At 35.8% G+C, this 27,500-nt stretch overlaps 1 protein-coding gene across 1 annotated transcript in view; it reads left to right on the top strand.

Moving 5' to 3' along the window:
• The window catches only part of CCDC178 (coiled-coil domain containing 178), a gene marked incomplete at both ends in the record, with an annotated part of 158,756 nt that overhangs the window by 49,327 nt on the left and 81,929 nt on the right, over positions 1 to 27,500 (top strand).

Here is a 27,500-nt window from a genome sequence, read left to right as displayed (position 1 = left end):
TAATATAGCTGAAAGCCGTCAAGCACCAGTGACTCCAAGAAACATAAAAAAGTTTGTATTAAAAACCACTGAACAGTACAAAAATGGGAACAATACATATAAATTAAATTCTACACTCAACTTTATAAAGCACCTTCCTCTACAGAAGTATTTTTTCCTGCTATGCACAATGGATTATAGTAAATTTTAGATTTTTATACTGTAAATACTCATGTTTTATGGATGTATGTGTATTCTCATACAATTGTTAACATATTAAATTGGAACACATAGTTAAGAAAATAATTTTTTATAGTGAAACAGATCTTTGTAGTAGTTACTAATAAGAACAGCAGTATTTACTGTTGTCTGCATTTGTGTGATTCACAGCTGAGCACTTCTCTTGTGTATCCAGTGACAAATGGCAATCACTTTATCATTTATCTTATGACAAATAGCAGATTCAGCCACAAACTGCTGGCCGTAGCAAACTTACAGGATGAAGTTCTTTATTGTTTATGGTTTGTGGGTTGATGTATTCATGCCTTGTTTATTTGTGAAATGAACAAAAATCAGTAAGCAGGCATGAATAAAAAATTTGGCTGCGCAATCAGTTGTACTCCCCACCCATCCCCATTTTCCAAGAACCTCGCAAGGAAATTCGCTGAACTAGGTCTAAGCTGTAAGCTGCCTCTAGGAAAAAAAAGTCGTTAGAAGATGCACCAAATTGTGACATTATGCCCTTAAGCCAAAATAACACAGAATGGAGTTCTTACCTTGCATTAACCTCCTGAATAAGGGTCTTCTGTTCCTTAGATAGCTGTTGTCATAGGCAAGTGATGTCAGACAATGAGAGAATAAAATGATTGTACTTAGATAGCAGTCAACCTGAGTAATATTTTACTTTTTACAAGCTCCTGTAATTAAAGGCAGGTAATAATTGACATGTTTTAATGAATTTGTATACTGTATTACTAATGGATTTTTAAATTGTTTTTAGTGTGGTTATTATGCACTTATTTACATAAATTGAGTACATATCAGCTTGTCATTAGGGATCAAGGTCTTTTTTTACTCTTTTTTTTTAGCTTTCTACTTAAAAAGGGTTCCATTCTGTATGGTGTCATTGTACAAGTGTGTTAGCAGGAACCCATATAAAAAGGTAGTTAGCTTTAGACAAAGACCAAGGATGTCTAGAATTTTGTGTACCCGGAATTAAATCCATAGTTAAGACACTAGATGAGACAACCCTTTTTCCAAGCTTTATCCTGTGGTGTGAAGCACATATGACTATCTCAGTTGTAATGAGCTGTAGAAGGTTTCTCATATAGCTGAGACTTAGGCCAGTTAGGGCTGCAAAAATAAGAAACCTCATCTGGAATGAATTAAAAGATCATTGACTGTACATGAAGCACTAGTGTGGTGTGTTCTCATTGATCTACCCTATGTGAAATTCAAGTCCCCTCACCCTGAACGTCTGAGAGTACTTGCTTGGTTCATTTTCTGGCAAAGCAAGCCCTAAATTTGGTGAAATCAGCTTTTGTGAAGCTCTTGCTGCAGGGAATCTTCAGATTTCATAGCTGCTCCTATGTAATTACTGTCTAGTTGTGGAGACAGCTAGAACACAAGGTGAAGGAGATGGGATCTGATCTCAGTTGATATTACAGCTTTTTCAGACTTTTGGCAGCCTAAGGCACTTAAACTATGTCCTGTGATTAACCCAACAGTACAGTTCCACAACTGGGAATGTTGAAAGCACACATGTATGGTATCTCAATTCCTATTGTTCCCATGTAAACTCAGTTCCAACTGCAGATGCGCAGAAGCTAAATCTTATTTTTTAATTTCCTTTTAGCTCTGGAATTGAAATTTGTAGTAGTCCATAGATGTAAGTCTGAATCATGAACCAGCTCAGTCACTAGAACTTCAATTGCTGGGACATCACCAGAGCAGTCTAGACCCTGTATGCATATTTTTCCTGCCAGTCTTCAGAACTGCATGCCACCTTTGTAAGAAGAACCAGGTGCTTTTAGTACCAAAGTGAGGTTTCGGCTTTTTTCATTTTGTTGCACTCTATTAGTTCATGAACAGACAAATTCTTTTTCATCTAGGTTCATAGATCATTGACTCATTGGCATATGGAGTGTGTGGTGGCTATTCCACAGTAAGGAACTGCAAAACTTTTCAAATGCCTCATCATCCTAAATTGGTTCTGTATTTCATTTTAATAGCTTCATGCATATGCCAGAAGGCAAAAAAAACCAAAAAAAAAAAAAAAAAAAAAAAAACAAAAACAAAACAACAAAAGAAAACAAGCTACCAAAACAGATCCCAAAAACCAAAAAAAGAAATGGTACCTATGCAACCTTCTTTTTCGGTATTTATAACTTTTAATAATCATTTAACTGCCATTATGTTCATAAGATGATTATCTGTCAGCAAAAGCACCTATCGTAATATTAAATCCATGCTCTTGATTGCCAGGGATCTGGGGAAATTTGAGACACACTGGTGTCAGTAGTTTAATCTGAAGCTTCTATTTACTTGCTTTTAAGCTTCTGTTTACTTGCTTTTCTCAACATAAAGATGCACGATAATTGTCAATTGCAATCGTGTTAATAATTTATTGAACATGGTTAGACCACTTGTCTTTAAGAAAAATAAATATTTTCTAAGAAAGGCATAATTTTCAGTAGGAGGACATAATCTGTCTTTTACCAACTGAGGAAGTATTCTTTTAAGACGTGAAAACATCTGCCTTTTTTGTTATGGAATTTCAATTCTAGCGTTTTATGCAATTGCTTAGAGCTTCATATTTTACAATTCTTGTCTAAATTATTATTTATTTAATTTTCAGGGGAATTTGTTGTTTCCAGAATGTAACATTGTAAGGCTGGCAAGTTGTACAAAGTGCAATAATAACTTAACCTGCTAGAAAATTCTTTACTGGACCATAATGATTTCTTAGAAGGCATTATAAAATCATAGGGTAGTATAGACAGTTGACAGCGGCCAACCTAACTCAGTAAGCATCCAAAAAACAACCCAAAACCTATGTTACTGGGGTTCATGACAGTAAAATCAAACACACTATCAGTTTAGGGTAGGGGAAGTCTTGTAGTAATTGTGCTGAATTATCTCTTGTGATAGAAGCTAGTGAAGAATGTAAACATCAGTAGAGAAAAAACTGTGTTTAAAAACTTTCCTTTAAAATTTAATCATCAAAATCTTTAAAATTTAAGATATATCAAAGAAATGCAGCTTTGATAAAAAATGAGCGTGTATTATTAAAGAATTTCAAATGGATATGTGTTTAAGTTTATTAAGTGTTGCAAGACTTACAGAGTGTATTGTCCCTTATTAGACTCATCAATGTATGTTTAAAAAAAGGATTTTTAGGAAAACACACCCTTAATTAGGTCACCATTCAGAAGCTTCACTGAATCTAAAAGTGGAATTTTGTAGCTAGGGAACAACAGTGTTTTATTGTGGTCAGTGCATGACTAAGGTCACAAATGATAACTTTTATCTTATCATATAGTTGGAAGGAGAAAAGATATTCTGATTTTATATTAATAAATTGATATCAGTTGTTTAAGATCTAGAATTGTTGCGCACAATCCCCAAATTTAGTGTATCTAATAAAATACAAAATTTAAAATCCTTTTTATTGAGGTGGAAACATAGAAATATCTCCTACCATTCTCTGCCGTTTTCTGTAGTAGGTCAACAATGGATTCAATGTAGAACTAAACATTCCATCACACCACTTTGCTTTTTCTAGAGAAAAGCTGACTCAGAACCTGCTCTTAACTCTGGCTTCAAAATGGGATCCTGCTAGCCTTCCAGTTAAGAGTGTTATGTCTTAAAGACACTGATAGGAGGTACGTAGGGTGTCTCCCTTTTTTTGAGGAAGAGAACAGAGGTTTTGTTAAATTGGAAAGTAGCCATTTTCTGATCTTTCTTTTGATTTTGAATATGAAATAAGGATATGAGTGGAGATTGTTGTAGCTAGGAATAATAGAATTTTTAAGACCATACTTCTGAAGAGGTTAGCTGATTATATTGAAGACAATAACTTAGGTTAAACCTGTTTCTGCAGTGCAAATAAACCCCATAAGAACACAAGGGGTTATTTCAACTCAATAAATTGCATATACCAGTATATTTTATTTTGTTACAAAACAAATCAAGCTGGTAGACATGAAGAAAAGAACACAATTCTTTTTGTGGATCCATCATTGTGGTTGATCCTGTCTGCCTACTAAGAAAGAAGGGAAAAAAACTCCAGTGTATTCTTTTTATATTAATTCATGGAAAATAATAATCTGTGTAGATGAATGATTTATCTGTCATATTTTCTAGCACTGCAGTTCCAGTGCTGGTAGTTAGATCATAACAAGTCTGTTAGTTGAAACTTGGATATTTGTGTACGTGACATATGTAATGCAAAACTGTCTAGTCATTCACTAGTATTCTCCACTTCCACAGTCTTTAAGCATTTTCAGTGAGCCAAAATTTTCTATTATCAAAAATCAGTAAACTGCATGATTTACTCAGGTTGATTTCAGTAGCTTAAATTTCCCAGCAAAATGTGTCCCTAAGAGGGATGAATGGTTAAATTAGCAGAAATAGCACTTTTGAGAAACCAAACAGGTGTGATTTGAATACACATTTTACTTAGAGAGCTGGGTAGAGCCATGCATTGTTAATAGAAATAGAAATCATTATTTAAACCTTATTTAACTTTGTTTCATTTGCCTTTGGCTTTTTAGCAAGAATATACCACCCAGCTTTGTTAAGGTTTATTGCTTTTATTTTTTTTGAGTGATGGTAGACAAAATCTGTTACTACTGTTTGATCATGTTAGAGATTACAGTAGTTGCAACCCATTTTGCATGTCAGCAAGCAGAGGGCTGTTCCAGTCCCGGTAAATAGTGTTTTAATAAGCACATCAGTTTTCAGTAAGCAATGAGTGGTACAAAGTAGTCAATAAGAATTAAAAAGAATTTGCCATTTTGGAAGTTTGGGGTTTGGACAGGATGCGTGATATGAGAGCAGACTTCAGATATATATAGTAGATAAAACAAACAAAATGAGGCAAAAAAGCAGAGGATATCTTATAACAAAAAAAAAAAAAAAAAAAAAGAAAAATCAATTACCTTTTCTTGCCTAAAATCACAGAAGAATCTACAAATGACTGTATCAGGACTGTCTGGCCAATAGGTACTAATGACAGGTTTTTCAGGGGTCCTAATCTGACCTTGTTGTGATTTAAGAATCTGATTTTGTAAAAGGACCTGCATGAGCAGATTTTGCATGTGTCAGGATGTATTTGAACAAAAATCTGCACTGGTAGTTTCTTCTCTTAGAATTACAATTATCTTAGAATTACAGTGGTCATAAAAACGTAAATAGGTTCTTCCTCAGGTTGATGTAGGTTTTGATAGGGATATCAATGAAAGCTCAAGTGGGTTGCTCTGATTGCATGCCTTAGCAGATCTGATAAAAATGGATTCTGTTACTGTAGACCAGAAGATTAAGAAGTCAGAAGGTTAGCTGGAAGACTTCCATTCTTTTTCCACCAGAACCTGAAAATGCCTACTGACTTCACCGAGAAAATAATGGAAATCTAGATTCATTGTAAATACCCAAATTAGTTCAAAATTTAAGTCTAACCAATATGGAGTATAGGCTTTTTTTGTGATAAGCATTTATCATTTAACAGTGATTTTTAACTTGATCTACAGTAAGCTTCACATAGATAAAGTCATCTATAGAGTACTTAAGAGAAAATCAGGACCATGATGATTATTTCTTGTATTTGTCTACCTTCATTTTTTTCAGAACATCTTTTAGCTATTGTAGAATAAGAAGACTATATCTTTCGTCTCCGAAAGATATACAGCTTCATTATCTTCAGCAGAAACTTAGCTTGTAAGTAGGTTTTTTCCCATTTCTTTAATATTTTGCACACTTTGTATATCTAGACCTAAATTGACTTTGTCCCACAAAGACAGTTAAAAGCACTAGGAGTTCCTGAAATGAAGGTGAAGGGGTTTACTCTGTTGCTAAGATCACCATTTACAGTTACCCTTATGCAGAAACATATACTGATATTCAGTTCCCTTCTTATTATTCCCGAGAGCTTTTCACACTTCAGTTTCCACAAATGCAATTGTTTTGGTGCAATAAGGTTTAGAAAAACCACTGTTGCATAGTGATATTCTTCTGTACTGGACAAGATGATACCTATTTTTTAAAAACATGCTAGATTACAAAACCTGTCACAAATGAGGGGAAATGTTACATTTTAGATTTTTTAAAACAAATGTTTTAAGTTATCAGGCATTCCTTAATTTAGCACAAATCCTCAACATATGTTTTAATGTGTATTACGTTACATATTTCAAATGTAGTTGTTATTTAGGCTCTAGCTCTGTAACAAGATTTAATCCATCTGAATTATAAATTTAGAGAGTACCAAGTACTTAAAAAACTACATTTACATTATAAATTTACAAAAGTAGAGCATGCAATTCTGCACACCAACGTGAATAACAGACATTTTAGTGTTAATTTAATTGAAATATGAAATCTAAATATCACAGAACAGTTTCAGATTAATAAAACCTTTGTTATTCAGTTTAGAAGAATTTAAGGGATTTATAGTTAGAAAATATGTCATGGTTTAAGCCCAGCTGGTAACTCAGAACCACACAGCTGCTCGCTCAAACACCCTCTTTTCCCCTCCCCTCCAGGCGGGAGGGGGAGGAGAATCTAAAGAATGTAAACCCTACATATTAATATAAGAACTGCCCAGTAACTAGAGTATAATTACAAAACTACCACTACTAATAATAATGATGAGGGAAATAACAAGGGGAGGGAATATAAAACTGAAAAGGGAAAGGTAAAATAACAATAAACACAAGTGATGCACAACACAATTGCTCACCACCTGCCAACCAATACCCAACCCAACCTGAGCAGTGATCTGGGCCTTCCAGATAACCTCCCTCAGTTTCTATACTGGTCATGATGTGCTGTTGCATGAAATACCCCTTTGGCTAGTTTGGGTCAGGTGTCTTGTCTCTCCTTCCTCCCGGCTTCTTGTGCCCCTCCTCACTGGCAGAGCATAAGAGACTGCAAAGTCCTTGATCAGGGTAAGCATTACTTAGCAACAACTAAAAACATTGGTGTGTTATTAGCATTGTTCTCAGACTAAAGCTGAAACACAGCACTGCACCAGTTACTAGGAAGGAGAAAAATAACTGTTACAGCTGAACCCAGGACAAAATGAAATAGCTCCAGAAAAACTGAAATTTAAAATTAGTGTCTATTCAATAAGGATATTTAATGCACAACTTGTAATTGCTTGCTATTTGTAATTAAAAAAAGGACAAGGTAGAGTCAAAGTAATTTTAATATCATAGAGTCATACAACCATATAATCATAGAATTATCGAATCACAGAATGGTTTGGGTTGGAAAGGACCTTAAGATCATCTAGTTCCAACCCCCCTGCCATGGGTAGGGAAGCCTCACACTAGACTATGTCTCCCAAGACTCACTCCAGCCTGGCCTTGAACACTGCCAGGGATGGAGCATATATCATTTCTTTGGGCAACCTGTTACAGTGCCTCACCACCCTCACAGTAAAGAACTTCTTACTTATATCTAACCTGAACTTCCCCTGTTCCAGTTTGAACCCATTACCCCTTGTCCTATTGCTGCAGTCCCTGATAAGAAGTCCTCTCCAGCATCCTTGTAGGCCCCCTTCAGATACTGGAAGGCTGCTATTAGGTCTGTCTTCTGAAGGCTGAACAGCCACAACTTTCAGCCTGTCTAGGTGGCATCTGGGAGGTGCTTAAGCCCACTTATCATCCTCACGGACCTCAAATATGTAAGTGTATTTTCTGTAATTTTAAATGTAAACTTAAATGTACTGTTATTCAATCTATAACCCTTGGAATGTACAGCATTAGTATATGCTCATAGGAAATCTGTAAGCTAACCCATACCTACTGTTCCTTAACAACTGAAATTCAATAAGCTGCATCTGTTCTGAATGATAGCAAGATGGCTTTACCCTTATCTTGTGAATGGTACTTGGACATTTTGAATGCTTTAAATCAAGTTAATGTTTTCTATGTTCTATTTTTGTATTGTTTGTATTTCTTATATAGTATTTTTAAAAATAGTTACATTTACTACTAGAGCACAGCAATTACCTTCCCTTATTGATTTAATCACATGCATGTTTAGTATCAGACCACTTGGTCTGAATATCTCAATATATTTAAAATACATAAATAATTTAATCATGCAATACATATTACCATTTATACGTCCATAAAATTGGTGTCTATATACACCTGGAAAGTGGACTTTCCAGGACAGCTAGACTTCAGTACCCTCCACCTGTATGTATGGTACGGTCACAGAAAGCTCTTTAATTTTAACACTGGAAAACATTTAATGCTAGTCTTTTAAATACACAATACTGTGAATTTTTCTCTTTCTGACTGCCAGAGTATATTTTCATATTCTGTATTCTGACCTGTTTTCTCTAAAACCTCTTCTAATCTAGGGCTGCTTAAAGCTGTTGCAAATAGTGAATGATATTCCTTACATCTGCACAGCTATTCTCAAATGAAAATATGAATATTATCCAATAGAAAAATACTACTTTTTTCCCATTGAACTGAAAACAGTTTATTATGTGTTACATAAATAATGTCTTCATAAGTTTATAGCTGGAGACCTGATATCCAGTGGTTAGGTTTTGTTAATTGTAATGTTGGTTAGCTATCCATAACGAGTAGCCATTACCTGTATTCATACAGTATTTTTTTCTTTGATAGGTCTGAAATTCTGCTTTAAAATTCTAGTAGCAAGAAAAGTAAAGGACTTCAGAAGTGTCTTTGATTTGTACTAAATTTATTTAAAAGGAATATTTCAAATTTTCATGTAATGATATGAGGTAGAAAGTTGTAACTTACTCTTTTGATGTAAGTACAGATAAATCGAGATATCTATTGTACCATTCTTCTGTAATTATTCTTACTCTCAATTGATTTTGTGCCAACAAATCTCTTGCAGATTGTCTAAGAGGACTAGATTGGTGATCAAATTTACAAGACCAGTAGAATGTATGAGTGGAGTGATGAGATCTTTTGTTATTATCAGTGATAATGCCACTGCTATTCTGCTTTTATTCTGATCAGTAATATAAAAATAATATTTGTTTTATTGGCCATAGAGTTTTCCGTAATTTTTTCTTTCATCTTGGCTTTAGAGACTCAAGACTAAGATAACGCTGTCTTTCATAACAGCAATGAAAACACCTGGCAGATTATTTGTAATTCTAATCAGTTTTTAAACTATTGGCCTTCATTACACAGCCCACAGAGTGCCTGTGGCCCACAACATGTATAATTGTAACCCACCATAAATTAGTAGCATGGCCTCTATAATTTAGTGTTGCAGAAGCTATTGTTTATCCAAAAGAACATTGTTCTTGTGAAAAGACGAGTTACCTCTAATATGTATACTAATTACTGAAAATTATTGTGTGACAATTGGATGTCCTCAGCCAGTCATAACAAAGAAATGCTGTCAAGTTGTCAGGTCGTAAACCTACTCCTTGGAGCTGAGGCACAGGCTGTAAGTAAGTTTATGTTTTGAATTGAGGTTGAGCTTTTTTCTCAACTCTTTTTTGTGTATTTTATGGTTTTTTTCGTGTATTTCACTCTTCTGTTTCGGTGCCCTTTTCTGATCTAGTGCACTGTGTATGAAAACAAGTACGGATAATAAAAACTTCTGCTAATTTAAAGGTATTGGTGTAAATGTATTGAGTAAATATTTTAAGATAACACTTACTATAATTCATTTGTCTTATAAGCACTATCAGTAAGAGCTGAAAGGAATCTCAGCTGTCCCTAATGCCACATTTTCTTTGGTTTTAGAGATTTCTCAGATTTCATGAATCTTCCTGGCAGCAGAAGATATTTTCAGCTGTGGTGGCAATAATTATTAAATACTTCCAGTTTACATATGTATGTATGATCACTCTTCATCATGAAAGTGACAAAGTATTTCAGAGTCTAAATTTGATGTATTTTTTGTGATTGATGTCAGTCAGATAGGGCTTTCTATAAGGAATGTCTTCTACATTTGCCTATGTAATCAAGACAAAATATTTATTTTTAAATTTAAATAAAAATAGTTCCAGTTTGCTGTACCAATTGGCTTGCAAGGTTTTGCAGCAAAATGTAGATTTGTTTTATGGGTAGGTGCAATAGGCTGTTTTACATGCTTTAACTGTTTATTGGAGGAAGGGATAGCAAAGTTGCTCTTTTGACTTTAGCAGGTTTACCCAAAAGGCTTAAGAGGGAATGAAAAGTACCTGTTTAGTTTTTGAAAGTCAAATTAGAACTTCATTGCTCAATTTCAAATTGTGCCATTTCCTTATTATAGTAGTGCCGTGGTGGCCAACCTAAGAGAGGGAGTGAGTCAATTTGTAGGGAAGGATACTGCATTCCCAGCCTGTTATGTCCATATTCATTCCTGAATATCATTTCATATTCATTCCATTTCGTATCATTACATGTTTAGTGACAATGTGATATAAGGTCTCTGACTTTTGTCCATCTGGAATGCATTTCTGGTGATGGGATAGGAGACCGACTTTAAGGCTTGTGGGAAGTAAAGTAGCAGAGGTAGGCTGTCAGACCACTTCACGTCCCCTACATCTCCACAGTTACAGAGCACTTTGAAGCAAGTGTTAGAAAGGTGTCATGTTGCCAGAACGGTATTAAAACACCTTTGCAGTTGAGGAGGATGTGACTCCACAGGCTTAAAATCATAAACTCATTCATGTTTGAAAAGACATTCAGAGGTCTGTAGTCCAACCTGCTGTTTGAAATAGGTCAACACTAAATTCAAATCAAATTGCTTCTCCCTGGACCTTCTTTTATTCTACATCTTTATGAATATTTTTTGTAACTCTGAAAAAAAAAAACTCCACAACCCCAGCCAGCCTTCCTATTTCCTTTGCCACAGGGCAATGTGGTTATGATTGAATGTAAAACCCCAAGGATGTTACCTGGAGAATTTATTTTTTGTTACTTATATTGGCATACAGCTGGATCAAACTGGAGCTGCTGAAAAATTTTCTTAATTTATACTGGTATAGATATTTCAAAGGCTGAATTGAGCATTATATAGGCACTTGCATATTATTCTGTGTCTAACCCCAAAGAAATGAAATGAACATAAAGGGTCCCTGATTTCTCTTTTTGTTATATTGGGGTTTTTTTTGTTATTATTTGTTAAAGTTAAAGAAGATTTACTAGTATGAACCTGAACATGTTTTCACAGCTTAAATTTTTTTTTTTCAGACTTTTAATAAAGCTGATGTTAACTTTCTAAGTTTTTTCTTACATTGTCCAATATTTAAAATAATTAGTACTTTGCATTAACCTTATAGAAGATATGTAAAGTAAGACAAACTTGGGAAAGCAAAATAAAATCACAAATGACATTTAGTGGTAAAACCATGAAAGGGGATTGTCTTTAATTAGTTCACAGTTGGAGATTTGTTCATACTGCTTATTTTAGTTAAGTCTTTCATTGGGGAGAAAAGAACTATTTAACTTTCAGGATCCTTGGAGGAGAGAGGACCTTATATATCTCTCAGACATGCCTTTCAAAATATTATTTTCATTTTTAGGTAGCCACAATATGTTATCTATAAATACACAAATTGTTATTTTTAATCTATAAGGATTACCATTTCTATTGATACTGATTTGGATTATTTTCAAAATAGAGCTACATGAAAGAACTATAATGTCCATATCTCCCTGCTGTTACATTGAGAAACAAAGGGTTTATAGCACTGGAGCCTGTATTCTTGGCTTAGCAGTATTTTGTAGTATTTGCTTCTGCTCAGCAGATTCTAGGATACCCATCCTTAAAACCAGCCCCTAATGCTGCCTTTCGTGTCTAACAAACAAAGAATCTATATCTAAATATTTTGCTCCAAAACTGTAAGAGATTCTATTCTGGCTTGTATGAGCTCAAGCCCAAAACCTCATCCAAAACACTGAACACTCATTTCCAGGTGACTGTCTTGGCACATCCAGGCATTGGATAGTGAGAAATTTAGAAGCCAGAACCACCGGTTCTTTCTTCCCATAGTCAGAAAAGGAGTTCCTATTGCTTTGTTTTCAATTTTCCTTTCAATTTACTTGTACAGCAATGGTTGGGGGGTTTTAATCAGAAATATTTTATTTTTGCTCTGCTAGTAAATTTATGAGAATATGGCAGAGCAAAATTAACTGAAAGCTGGTTTACATGAATTGAAGTTCTGAAGAATGGTAGAATTTGAAAAATAACACATTATTAGTAACCTTGCTTAGTCAATTAGGAACTGGTATGCATGGTGTGTGCTGTTGGGGTGAATAGATGTATCCCATAGTATCCAGGAGTTAGTTACTTGCATCAGTAAGTCTCTTCAGTTGCATTTGATTGCTGACTGCCATGTAGTGAAGTTGAAAAACTTGTTCTGGTTTTCCCCTCCTTTTTGCTAAATGAAACCCTGACCACACTTTATAACAGAGCATATATGCACCTGCAAATAAATATTTACTTTTTTTCTGAGAACAGAAATGGTTTGCTGAGTTTGCTTTCCCTAGAACTATCGAAGATGAAAACTGATTATCAAGATAGAAATTATTCCAATTCTGCTTCATGGAGAGGTGTCCCTCAATGGTGACTAATATATTGAAGTCTGGAAATACTGATTTTTATTCCTGACATGATACTTAATGACATGGATTTTAAAGTAATTTTAACTTTTTGTCTTGCTATCTTATCTAATCATTCATCTCAATGTTTTTTGAGATTTCTTCTTCTGAAAACATAAAAAAATTTTAAAAAATGGTTTTTCATTCAGAGAAGACCATCGCGGATCATTTTCAGGTTTTCAGTGACGATTTTACGGATCCCACAAGAGTAGGAAATATTTATAGCAAAGATAAATATTTATTTTGTACCTACAGTTCTAGACATGAAGCTCAAACTATCTTAACAAGTATTTTATTAGTCTTTAGCCTTCTCTTTGTTGTAACCAATTTTGATACTATTTTCGATACAAATGAAGGTGGAAACATGATATACATATGGAGGCAAGGTTTAATACCAATATTCTGTCTTGACAGGAGTGATAAAAACTGGGAGGCTATGCCTCATTGTTTAGTGACAAAATTAATGAGTATTATTATCCATCTTTCTCTTCACCTTTCTTTGCATCTACATCTTGAGTACTGTGAGCTGAAAATTAAACTTAAAAATTAGATATTGTGCAGAAACATAAAAGAATACATTTGAACAAGTTCTGGATTGTAATCTTAATATATTAGACATTTAGTTTGAAATTTTTTTTTAATATCGAAATTATGCTTGAATGGGGAGGGCAGAAAACAAGCACCTATAGCTCTCATGATGTGATAGATGAGATTTCAGCAATCAATCAATTATTGATACCACTAGTTTTGTAGGTAACCAGAGGTCCATAGTGTCAACATCTATAGGTACCAACCAAGGATGCTAAATGCTTTCACTTTTAGTAACTTGAAAAAGCTTTTTTTTTTTTCTAATCTGTACACTTCTGTAGAATACATCCACTCAAGAATCTCACTTTCAGCCTTCAATGGCTGCCTGAAGGTGGCTACAGGTCTTGGTACCACTTCAGTTAAGAAAAATCCATGTTTAGTTAAGGGTCCTTTTGATTCTTTGATGTGTAAGAAGTTGTGTTACTTTTGTTCTTAAGAATGCTATGGTGTCTTCTAACTTGTACTAAATTCATCAACATAAAATATATTACCTGTTGGCTGCTAGCCTATAGTGAACTTGAACATTGATATAATTTTTGCTAAATGTGTCTTGTCACATCCTACATCATCATACATTGGTTTTGGCTTATCTTCCTTTTGTTGTTTTGGTTTTTTTTTTACTTAAAAATAATAAGAACTGGAGGCTCTGTTTTAAAATGACAGAAGTAGTGACAGCTGAAGAAGAGAATTATTGTAAAAAAACCCAGAAATCATAAGAATATGTAGTCATTTTGTGTTCTTACAATTAGGTTGCAGCTATGTGATGGGCTAGCCCAGAGGGTAGAAAGCACCTTGTTTATAAATTCTGAGCAATAGGATGTGTGCTAAAAATTAGATGGGGTTTTGGCAAGTGGGAGGATATTTTTAGCCCCTAGAATGGGGAAAGAGTACTTTCCATCACTTTTTATCAAGATTGTTTCCAAGCAATTAATTATACTGCTGTTCTTTGCTGTGTTTTGAAAGAGTGTATTCTTTTCATGGAGTATGGAAACATATTACAAAGACTAAACTTCTGTATTATTAAGTTAACTATTATGAAAATTCTCAAATTTAGCATTATTATTATTAGAATTATTATTCTACAATTATGTAGAATAATAATGTAGAATTATGTAGAATTAGCATTCTACAAATGCTAAGTGCTCTTTTGACCACTCTTTTAAAAGTCAATAAATTGTAGCTATGCCCACATGTGGGAAATTGCTAGGGAATTCCATAACACGAGGCAGCTTTTTATGGCAGCTACTTGAATAACTAAGATGAACACATATTGCTTATTGAAATGCTTAAAGTAGCATTTATATATATACAATTGCGTAGTCCATGGCCACTGTTTCAACCTAGCATGACTGCTTTTCCCAATTTTTCCCTTAACATTCTCAGAATAGGTATGAACCCCCTCTTCCACAAGATTTAAGCAGCATAAACAGTAGTATTTTGAATTAAAGCACAGAACCAGAAGTTAGGACAACTTTCTTCTTTCTCTGATACTGGTTTTCTTTGGCCTGTTGCAAGTAATTTGGGTGTATATATTGTTATTAAAATTACCAGAGTGTTAAGGAGGTGCCATATGAATTGAGCACTTCTGATATCATATCCATTTTCTGTCATTTTAGTTAGGTGTCTTGATAGATTGTAGTGAACTACTGGGGACAGGAAAATTACTGTTCTAATTTTGTGTTAATTACAAAATTTGTAATTTTTGTGTTAATATGGTATTTTTACACAAATTGCTTCTCAAGCTAAATGATTTTTGAAGTCTTGTAATAAAGTAAAGGAGGTTCTTTACAAAGTATGGATTAGGAAACACAATGAATATTGGATTTCTGTTGAAAGACCGTTTCCTTATGCACTTATACAAGTTGCTAAATGTCAGCCAAAATTATGATTTCTAACTGAAAAAACCCAAAACTTTAAACATAATCTTGCATTTTTACTAGTGCAAAAGGACTATCTGTACAGAAAAGAAGCAACAAAAAGAAATAAAATGAAACACATATGCGATACTATCTATCTCTAAATGTGCTAGAGGGAAGATGGAACATTGGGTACCCAATCTACCTTTTAGGGTTCATTTGTATTCACTGACTGCATAATCAAATGGAGGTGTAAATAAAGAACCTTAATCAAACAAATAGGTTGATTTTCTTGAACCTTACTGTGTCAGAACAAGTATTTCTTTGAGCTTATCCGCAAGCCTCAAAAAATAATTATGTTCTGGTTGAATGTCCTGAGGTGGAAGTTATGAACAGAGTGGAAGTTTCAGATAGATACTGGTAATGTATATTTGCTATTTTCCTTTTTTGTAGCTTTGTTTCCAATTCTGTCACCAATTATTCCACTCTGTGCTTTGCTGGGATAAGTTTGGTTCATACTGTACTTTTGTCTAGTCATAATTGAGGTTACACAGCAGTCTATCAAACCTCAGATGCTTGATTTCTTCAAGAAACTTGACCTGCGTTCAGGATTAGTTATTATGCTCTTACAGTCTTCACCATGCAACATGCATTGTGGAATTCTTGCAGATAGGTTGCATGATTTTCAGGAGGAAAGCTGATTTCATCATTAGCACAGGCAGTATTAGGAACCAAGATTGTGTAAAATCTTTGTTTGCAGATAAAAACAATGTTCCTTGGGTGAACAGAAGGCAGTGGGAACATGGCTTTTGTCTGCCTGAACAGGACCATTAACGTATTTTAAACTGTGATAGACAAAGAAATAAGCTTATAATGCACATGTCTGGGAATCTTAGCTATAAAAGAGGATGAGAAAATTCTGATATATGACAGATACTGTCTAAATAATTTTGGGTAGAGTTAGAAAAAGTGATTTCGTTCTAAGAATGGTCCCTATTGCATGATTTATCTTGTATTTGCTTCATTGTTAATGACTTACTAGACTTATTAGAGGAAAATAGAACTTGCTTAAGTGGACAGAATATAAAGGACATTTTTTTTTAGATTTCTGAAAATAAAAATATCTCTGATTTTGCCAAAAGGCAAATTTCCACCATTCTCTACTAAGGATCTGGTTCCCAGAGAACTAGCTAGTCTCTACTGAAGTAATGTGATTGTATGCATTTCTTTGTCGCTATTAGATCCTCTGCAGGAGATCATCAAATCACTTAGTTAATAGGATTCTGCTTTAAATAGGTTTAGTGATTCTGAGATTTTAGACTTGTCATTTCTCCCACTGGCTGATCCAGAAGCTCCAGGTTCAAGGTTGCCATCAAGTTCTCCATTCAAACCCCAAACCTTCAACTTTGACAGAGCTGATTTATTGTGTGTGGCTTAGCTGCAAAGCATAGTGTTAGTAAGACATTCAGTAATTGTTTCTGGTCAGTCGTAAGTCTTTCAGGATGAAAACTGGGGCCCTGAAATGGAAGAAGTTTTTCTTTTGGATGTTGATTAAAGCCTTGCTCCAGTGATCCTTTAGTTGTGGACTGCTTGGTGTCACTTGAATTTCTGAACTCTTTTCTGTGAAAGTGCTGTAGGCAACAACACCTGCAGATGAGTTAACATTACAATGATTTTTAGCATAAGAAAATACAAGATTTAAAATATTTTAATGAGCTAATGCTGTGGGACTGTCACCTTTAACTTGAATTCAGTGCTTACAAAAGCTGTGGATATCGCTTTTTGAGTCATGAGGAGGTGTTTCTGTGTCCTCTCCCTTTTATATATATATATATATTTTTTTTTTTCTTTTTGGCAGCTGGGACAACTGCAAAGATTATCAGTATTATTAGTAGAATGCTTTTGAAAGGACTCGCATAATGATAGGTAGTTTTATTAAAATAGGTTCTTGAGATAAAATTCAATGAGCAAAATTGTCTAATGAAAGACAGGAACCATTAACAGACTTCAGAAGCTTCTCAGCTAAAAATTTCTCAGTATATACGTCCTGTAAGAACACATCCATTTTCAGTAGGAATAGTAAAAGAATCATTGCTAATTAGATTAACTTTTTAGAATTCATTTAGATTCCTTTAGTTACATCTATAAAGATTCTGTTCCGATGAAAATCCCTGTATATGGCTAAATACGTGTGGTTTTCATTAATTTGCATGTATTTGAAATGTCAGGTTGAGATAACCTAGTCTTGTAGTAAGTAAATGGTAAAGTGTCCTGGGTTCAGCAGTAGCAGTCAGTTTTTCTCCTTCTTAGTAGCTGTTGCAGCACTGTGTTTTTGACTTTTGGCCTGGGAACAAAGCTGATAACACCGATGTTTAGACTGACCAAGGACTTTGTGAGTCTCATGCTCTGCCAGGGAGGAGGAGGGGCCGGGAGGAAGCAGGGACAGGACACCTGACCCAAACTAGCCAAAGAGGTAACCATACCACAGCACGTCATGCCCGGGGATGTAACTGGGAGCTACCCGGGAGGGCACATCCTCTTTTCGGTCGGGCTCTTTTCCGGCGAGCGGTATCATATTTTCTTCCTTTGTTATTTCTCTTATCATTATTATTATTGGTGGCAGCAGCAGTGATTTGTGTTATACCTGAGTTACTGGACTGTTCTTATCTCAACCCGTGGGAGTTACATTCTTTCGATTCTCCTCCCCATCCCTCTGGGGAGTGGGGGTGGGGGAAGTAGACTGCGTGGTTCTAATTTACAGCCGGGGCTTAAACCACGACATAAAGGAAGTTAATAGAGTTGTGATACAAAAAAGGTTTCTTTCCCCTCCCTTCTCTATTTCCCCTTTCAAATAACAAATTGGAATCCTTGAAGATTTGAATGAATTATATTAGTAGTTACTTTTCAACATATTCCTTCCTTATTATAGTCTCAAGTTCTTGGTAAATTTTCCTTTTGCCATAACTTTTCTTATTGCACCCCTCCAGAATTTCAAGCTGATGTACAGTTTTATGTGCAGTGATTACTCCCATATTACATTAAAACTTTCCATCCCAACTTACCTGTTGCAAGGTTTGTCCATCCCCATGGCAATTCACTTCCCTCTAGCCTAGCTGACTTATTTTTTCAGAATGTAAATGCAAAGTCAGAACTGCTCCCTTTCAGTTCAACATTTGCTATTGTTTCTTCTCCCCTGAAGTTCTGCTCACACATAGTTGTTTTCATTACTGTAACAGCAGACTGAACGTGCCAGACCTTAGAGGTAGAACAGCCTACACCTTCTCCTTAAAGTGAGAGACTTTCCAGAGCTTGAAATGTTGGGGTCATGTCCTAGTAGTGGAGGTATTGGAGATCTGTCAGTAAACATTCATTCAGTAGTATTGTACATAATACCACAGTCTCTTCTCAGGAACTCATGAAGGGAAGGCTGTGGGAAATATATCTGAGACTTCAATTTCCAATAGTTGGCACAGGTTTTGATTCTACTATGAGACTTCCCATCTGATGCATCAACAGTGTTATCTGGGTTTCCATGATTATCCCGTGAGAGTTATTTCCAGACCCTGTGAAATATCAGCAGAAGGTCTTTCCTAAATTTCCCTGAACTTGCTAGGATACATTGAACAGATTTCTGGGTCATAGTTTGACCTCAGTGAGAGGGATTGCTGGTTTTGGTGGTGGTAGTTAGAAATCAATGGTAATGTATCACTTATTTTACCTCTTTAATTTAACAAAGTCTAGGATTCACAGAAATTTCCATATCCTCCACAGTATTCATCCAAGGCACCCTCAACCCATTAGGCGATCTCTATTTACCTTTTTTATCTTGATGCAAGAATGTGATCATTCTTTTAGTAAAAAGCTTTAAAGTGCATGTTTAAAACCCACCAGAACTGGTCCTGGTTAGGTATGTTTAACATCTGCTATGCTGTGCTACTCTACATACAGATGCTGGGCTAACTGTAGCTGTTCTAACAAGCATCAACTTTGTCACTTGATTGCCATAGCATAAATGTCAGTTTTAATCTGTGTTCATACAATACTTCTTGTTCTGTGTGTTCTTGTTCTTTGCTAGCCCACAAATTCCACTGAATTCTCTTAAAATTTGAGTACAGCACTAGTTGTCTTCAAGAGACTCTTTCTTGTCCAGTCATTCCTTTATCAGGATAAATGGGTTTCAGTCCCTCATGTTAAGTTTGAATCAGTAATCCAGGATGTACAAGCTTCAGTTCTGGATAACTTTTTAATGTATTGATGCCCTGTCTGAACTTTTGAGAATTCTTTGCCCTTATTGAATCTGGTAGGTGTCTCTCATTTTCTAAGGGTCCTTTCATCTGAGGATGCTTTGTTAAATTCATGCCCACAAAACAGGCTTAGATATTTCTCTCCATACTTCTCTGAAATGTAATACAGTATTTATTGAAGGGAAGGGAAGGGAAGGGAAGGGAAGGGAAGGGAAGGGAAGGGAAGAGAAGAGAAGAGAAGAGAAGAGAAGAGAAGAGAAGAGAAGAGAAGAGAAGAGAAGAGAAGAGAAGAGAAGAGAAGAGAAGAGAAGAGAAGAGAAGAGAAGAGAAGAGAAGAGAAGAGAAGAGAAGAGAAGAGGAGGGAAGGGGAGGGGAGGGGAGGGGAGGGGAGGGGAGGGGAGGGGAGGGGAGGGGAGGGGAGGGGAGGGGAGGGGAAGGGAAGGGGAGGGGAGGGGAGGGGAAGGGGAGGGGAAGGGGAGGGGAAAGGGGAGGGGAAGGGGAAGGGAAGGGGAAGGGGAAGGGGAAGGGGGAGGGGAGGGGAGGGGAGGGGAGGGAAGAGAAGGGAAGGGAAGGGAAGGGAAGGGAAAAGGAAAAGAAAAGAATCTCTTTTTTAGATGAAAAAAATCAATATCACCTTTTTATTAGGAAGTAGGAAGTGTTTGCAAACCTGAATGTGTTAGAAAATCTTAAAGCAAGTGATACTGTAATAAAGTAGTTAGTGTCTGTAGGAAAAATGCCCAATGTTTTCTAGTGGGTTCTACAGAGTTACTGTGCATGTAGTACAAGACTCTATGTCTGTACTGCAAGACCTTAGAACACTTAGTAACACTTGGCAAATATTACTCTTTGTTAACACTTGGCAAATGCTAATTTTCAACTGATGATCACTGAATCCAGTATAAGCAATCAGTAACATTCTTTTGCTGTTTATGTTCACAGGCTAAAGCAAACTTTACAAAAAAACATCCAAACAACCAAGCAGCCCATATCTCAAACTAAAATCTCTGCTGAGCAAGCAGGATTTTTCAATATACTTTGATTAGCATTTCTAAATATTTAAAGTTTGTCAAAATATGGAAAACACTGTATCGTTTTTTTCTTAATTCCCTCTCCCTGAATCTATAAATAACTTCTATATTTTTATGAAAAAAAAATATATGTGAAAATTTAAACATGATCTTTAGTTGAACACCACTACTTTATAAGTAGATTGTTCTTGTCCCTGGGATATGTCCCTGGTTTTAAGCAATTTCCTTTTGAGGTATTAAGCACTGGAAAGGTGTATTCTTGATGTACTTAAGCAGAAATGATGAACATTAACATCTTTCATTGCCTTTTTGTTGGCTGACTACCCTCTCTCTGGTCCTGTGATCTTTTAAAAGTTGTGATCTGAGATATCCAGTTGAAAATATCTGCTATGCAAGTCAATTGCAAATTATTATTATTCTTTGAAACAATCTTGAATACAGAAATTGACCAAAGAATTATCTTGCTTAGAAGTAATTAATAGTGTTTTGGGGAGCAATAGTAAATGAAAGTGTAGTGTGTTACCTTGCTTTCTTCAATCTTTAGAAAAAAGACCAAATATTTCATTCTTCTTTTCTTCCGTATGACTTTTTTTTGAAAGGTTGGGCACTTGAAATAGATTTTTTTTACATATTAAGCCCATATGAACTTCTTTTTAATTCTCTTACTAATGACAATTTTCAAATATGCTATAACTAAAAAGGTAAATTCAGCCTATTTTTTGTTTTATTCATAGAAAAATATTTTTTCAAAAGAAAACCAGAAAACTAGCAGTCACCTTGAAAATAATAAGATTTTGTATTTTACGCATGAACTAAAAATACTATCAAACTTGTTGTTGCATTAGGAGTGAAAAAAACACCACACTGTATAAATGTGCTTGAAATAACTTGATTTAAGAACATATGACTGAAGTTATACATCTTAAGCACTAAGACTAGTTTTTGATTGCTTTTTTGAATTTACAATCCAAATCCTAATGCATTATTAATGTTCATCAAGCCAGTTAATTATGTAGGATTTTTACAATCTTGTGTATCCCTATGAAAGAATTGATAAAACTGCAGAAAATAAAGATTTTAATTATTTTGTAGTGAATATGTTATTATATAGAAATTTTTGTAATGGGATCTTATCCAAATCGTAGTCTTAACAGATGGGATCTTGTTGGGGTTCCACATATTTAGTTATTTAGGACTTTAGTAAACAGTGATTTTATCCAGTCTGTGATTGGAACAGATGTGATCTTATCAGGGTTCCACTTTTTTTCAGGAGCATAAAATTGCCATGATTTGCTGTACAGTGCTATAGTTTACTTTTTGTGCTTTTAAGAACCGGAGTCCTTTTTAGCCAGAATTTGCCCTTGGGTCCTAAAAACATCATAATAGGGAGTTAATGTTTTATTCTCTATTAATCCCATTAAATCCTTTTAATATTAGAGCATGTGTTGCTTTATAGCATTAACTAGTGTCTTGCACTCAACAGTATTTTCACAGTTTATGACACTGCTTAGGGCATTAACAAACAGCTGTTTGAATTAAATGAGCAGTTAAGGACCCTGTTCATTAACTCAAAAGTTTCATGTATTTTTAATTCCTTAAATCTAATGGTATTATCACCCTCCAAGAAATCTATCTTTGATTATAATTTGCTGTGACCAGTATCAGTTTGGGTGAGATGACAGAGATTATTCTTTGACTATAAATTCTATCAGTGGTGAACATCTCCAGTGAATCTGAACTGTCTTCTAACAGTTTTAATCTTTTGGGATATAAAACTTTTAAAGTTGTTTACAGCAGTTGTGTTAAGATTTCTTCCAATTTTGTTTACTGATGACTTCATTTAGCTAATGTAAAGAGGCAGTTGGAACAGAATTATTTGCATTTGAAATGGTGCTATCAGAGATTTCTGACTGACTCATTTGAAAAAAAAAAAAGAAGAAAAAGAAAATTGTATTTGGACAGTGACGAAGTATCTAATGGAGTCCTATGTATCAAGCGCACATAGGCATTGCACACATTATGCAAGATTTAAATCTGTAAGTCTTTATTCTGCTTAGGACATAAGTGGCTTAACTTTTCATTGTAACATGGATTCTGTGTGGGTTTTTTTTATAAGACAGCAAGGATATGCTTTGAACAGAGCCAAATTTGTCATTGGATGGCTTCAGTGTTGAAAAACAATCCCTTTTATTGTAAATATATATGTTCGTGTGTGCGTGTGCGCATACATATTCAAGATTAATATTACTTTAGTATATGTTTGCTGTATACTTTAGAACTACGCACTTAAGGTCAAATTCTACACATTTAACAAGATTGCTCATACCCACTGATTTAAACATGTGCCCAGATATCTGTGAGAGTTGACACAATTTGTCAGTTTGCTTATACGCTTTTAATTCTTTAAAATATTCCTGATACTTTAGCTTCACAAAATCAGAAATTCCTAACCAAGCCTTCACTGAACAGAAAATGATTCAAATATGCAACACTTCACACTAGGTTTTAATATTATTTTACTGTTTACTTAGCCCTCAGATCAGAGACCACCTTTAATACACATTCAGTTTTAAGGATGATAAGGTTTTGTAACAGAAAATAGTAGTATTGCATAGTTTAGTATTTATTTAACTCCAAAGATATTTAAACACTTTCACACTGGAACAAAAGATTTAGACACCAGTGAGACAGTGGAACAGGTTACCTAGAGAAGCTGTGGATGCTCTATCCCTGGAGGTGTTCAAGGCCAGATATGACAGGGCTTTGAGCAACCTGGTCTAATGACAGGGGTTTGGAACTAGGTGATCTTCAAAGATCACTTCCAACCCCAACCAGTTTATGATTCTATGACTGTACTATCTGCAATAGCCTAACTGTGCCACTTCTTGAACATACTGAAATGACCAGGAATCTATACCACTCAGTTATGAATCTTTTCCTCTTATTAACTCCTCAAATTCCAGTATTTCAGTTTACCACTTTTAATCTGATTACTCACATTCATTTGAAACCCTAAAAAAAAAATCGTTTTATTTAGGATAATTTTCCTATAAGTATACTTAGCATAACTATCCTCACAAATATGTTTCTTTAGGATACTTTGGACTGTCTGGACTTGTGCAAAGCCTTTGACACTATCCCACATGACATCCTTGTCTCTAAATTGGAGAGACATCAATTTGATGGGTGGACCACTCGGTGGATAAAGAACTGGCTGGATGGCTGCACGCAAAGAGTTGTGGTCAATGGCTCCATGTCCGGCTGGAGACCGGTAACGAGTGGTGTCCCTCAGGGATCGGTGTCGGGACCGGTCTTGTTCAACATCTTTGTCCGTGACATGGACAGGGGGATTGAGTGCGCCCTCAGCAAGTTTGCCGATGACACCAAGCTGTGTGGTTCGGTTGATACGCTGGAGGGAAGGGATGCCATCCAGAGGGACCTCGACACGCTTGTGAGGTGGGCTGATGCCAACCTGATGAAGTTTAACCATGCCAAGTGCAAGGTCCTACACCTGGGTCAGAGCAATGCCAGGCACAGCTACAGGTTGGGCAGAGAAGAGATTCAGAGCAGCCCTGCAGAGAAGGACTTGGGGCTGTTGGTCGATGAGAAAATGAACATGAGCCGGCTTCAGTGTGCGCTCGCAGCCCAGAAAGCCAACTGTATCCTGGGCTGCATCAAGAGGAGCGTGACCAGCAGGTCAAAGGAGGTGATCCTGCCCCTCTACTCTGCTCTCGTGAGACCTCACTTGGAGTATTGTGTGCAGTTCTGGTGTCCTCAACATAAAAAGGACATGGAACTGTTGGAACAAGTCCAGAGGAGGGCCACGAGGATGATCAGGGGACTGGAGCACCTCCCGTATGAAGACAGGCTGAGAAAGTTGGGGCTGTTCAGCCTGGAGAAGAGAAGGCTGCATGGAGACCTCCTAGCAGCCTTCCAGTATCTGAAGGGGGCCTACAAGGATGCTGGGGATGGACTCTTCATCAGGGACTGTAGTGACAGGACAAGGGGTAAGGGGTTCAAACTTAAACAGGGGAAGTTTAGATTGGATATAAGGAAGAAATTCTTTCCTGAGAGGGTGGTGAGGCACTGGAATGGGTTGCCCAGGGAGGTTGTGAATGCTTCATCCTTGGCAGTGTTCAAGGCCAGGTTGGATGAGGCCTTGGGTGACATGGTTTAGTGTGGGGTGTCCCTGCCCATGGCAGGGAGGTTGGAACTAGATGATCTCAAGGTCCTTTCCAACCCTAACTATTCTATGATTCTATGATACTTATACAGATTTCAGCCAGGAAGGCCAGGATATCAACAAAATGAAGGATTATTGAAGGGATTTTGTCATAAGCAGGGTATAAACAGAATCAATTGGCTATAATACAAATCTATACAGACCATCTTAAATCTTAAACATCGGGTTTGGGTTCTTCTGATTCTTGAATTGTAGCAGACCACATCATACTTTAAAATTAAGAGCTGAAGTTCTTAAAAGGAGGTCATACACTAAGCATTTTGCAATATGAAAATCTGAAATCAAGAAATGGCCTCAAGTTGTGCCAGGGGAAGTTTACAGTGGATATTTGAAAAAATTTCTTCACTGAAAGGGTTGTCAGTACTGGAACAGACTGCCCAGGGAAGTGGTTGAGTCACTACTCCTGGAGATATTTAAAAGGCCTGTGGATGTGGCACACTGGGACATGGTTTAGCAGTGGACTTGGGAAGTTAAGCTTACGGTTAGATCCTAAACTTAACCTTCCAAGGTGTTTTCCAACCTAAACGATCCATGACTCTTTGATTTTATTTAGAAGAGCAAGGAGTGTATCTAGTTTTGCTCCACCTTTGGACAGTTGGTCTGAAAATAACAGATCTCTGCACACGAGTTAGAAGAGTTCAAACTTAAACAGGTTCAAACTTAAACAGGGGAATTTTAGATTAGATATAAGGAGGAAGTTCGTTACTGTGAGGGTGGTGAGGCACTGGAATTTGTTGCCCAAAGAAGTTGTGAATGCTCCATCCCTGGCAGTGTTCAAGGCCAGGTTGAACAGAGCCTTGGGTGACATGGTTTAGTGTGAGGTGTCCCTGCCCATGGCAGGGAGGTTGGAACTAGATGATCTTAAGGTCCTTTCCAATCCTAACTATTCTATGATTCTACGACTCTATAAGGTTTTGTGATTGTTTTCTTTCAAAGCCAATATAATGGATGCCATGTTGCCAGACAGACCTCTGTATGCTTTTTTCCCCTTTTCTCATTAGAAGGGATACACATGTAGAAGCACCAGTAATTCTAGTTACCGATTCCTGTAAAGACTACCACATGTTCAGTTCAAATTATAGTTGTTACTGGAAAGGCCAGCCATGAATTACAGTTTCAGCTTGTCTAGCTCTTTAAGAAGCTTCTGAAGTCAAACAAATTATTTGGAATAAGCATATCAACATGATGTACTTCTGAAAAAAAAAAAAAATCACCTGACCAAGAACGTTGAAAGGCTTGACTGAGATTGACACATGAAGTGTACAGTTTCACCCTTTCACCCAGACCAGTATGATGGATTCTTCATATTAAAAATGCTGAGTATTAAATTGATAACTATTTAAAAGCTGTTTGAATTTTGAAAAGTGTACACAAAGGAGATAGGGTTGAATCCTTCACTCAGTATCACAATTATTGTGTTACATTTCAAGTTTATAAGAAAATTAGGTGAATGTTATACATTTATTTATTATCAAATGAATGTTTCTTATAAATAGAGTTTATTGAATTTCACCACTTTATATTTAGACAGAATAAGGAGAAATCATGTAGACAAAAAAAAAAAAAATTATACCAAGACCTGCTAGACATATTCACTAAGAAACTTGAAGGTAGAGAAAAAAAAATTATCAGCAGCATCACTGTGATATACTAGATCCAGTCACCATGAATAGAGTGAGTGCTATAGCCTAGAAATAGGAAATTCTCACTGAGGAAAAAATAAATCTTCCATGGAGTCCAGAAAGCTGATCATGTTAAACAAAAGATTTGAGGAAAGTGCAGTTTTAAAAGTGCATTGATCATGGGACAAGATGGAAAGGCTAAATTGCCAGACTTCTAAAGTAGCTGAGACATTCACAATCTTGATTGATTTATGTAGTCTGGAATTGCTGGCAAGGGACAGTTTCATCTTCCTTTTTTCCCCTTGAGATCAGCACTTTTCTCTACATTTAGAATTTTTCCGTAGAATTTTAACTTCGCAGTCAGTCCTACTGTGGATTCTTCTTTAGACCCACCCATGAGCAGATCTACCTTTTTATTATTTACTGTAGTGGCTTTTGAGATAATCATCACTTTTAGCCAGAAGAATGATTGAACTAAACATTATTTCCCTGATATACTGATAATGAATTTTCTTGAACATGAAAGAAGTCTAAGAACCATTTTTTATGCTAAAGATTAATTAACAACAACAACAAAAAGTTATAAAAGTAGTTCTGCCACTCTGGTCAGATTTGTGGTAGTGCAAGGAAGAATTTTGGACTTTTTCTGGATTCTGACAGTCCAGAAGTAATTTATTCAGACTTTGCATCTAGCACTGAAGGAAAGAGAGACCTCCATGTTTATTGAATTATGCAGTAAAAGCTTTGTTCTTTCAAAATCATATAACCTATGATATCAAAATCATAGAAGCATCTTTCATTTCAATGAATCAACAAAATAGTTGTAATCTATTCAACTATTTTCCAAATTCTGCAAGGTGGACAGTGAGATGTTTCTTATATAGAGATGTTTGGATGTATAACATCCCAATGATTGCGATGGAAGAGTTAACTACTAATAGTTATACATATCTTTACATGGATTTCTCTCTATCTGGATATTGCTATACAGATCTGAGTATCAGGATTACTGGGAATAGAAAAAACTTATCTGTGCTATCTCAAAAGATATCCTTTCCTGGAATAGCAAGATCCTCTTTTAGTTGTTGATGGAGGAAAAATCGTTTGCTCTGCATGGTGTTTGTT

This window comes from Psittacula echo, assembly GCF_963264785.1.
Source record: "Psittacula echo genome assembly, chromosome: 2".
NCBI lineage: Eukaryota > Metazoa > Chordata > Aves > Psittaciformes > Psittacidae > Psittacula > Psittacula echo.
The sequence above is the reverse complement of the archived record's forward strand: the minus strand, read 5'-3'. Positions and strand labels throughout refer to the sequence as shown.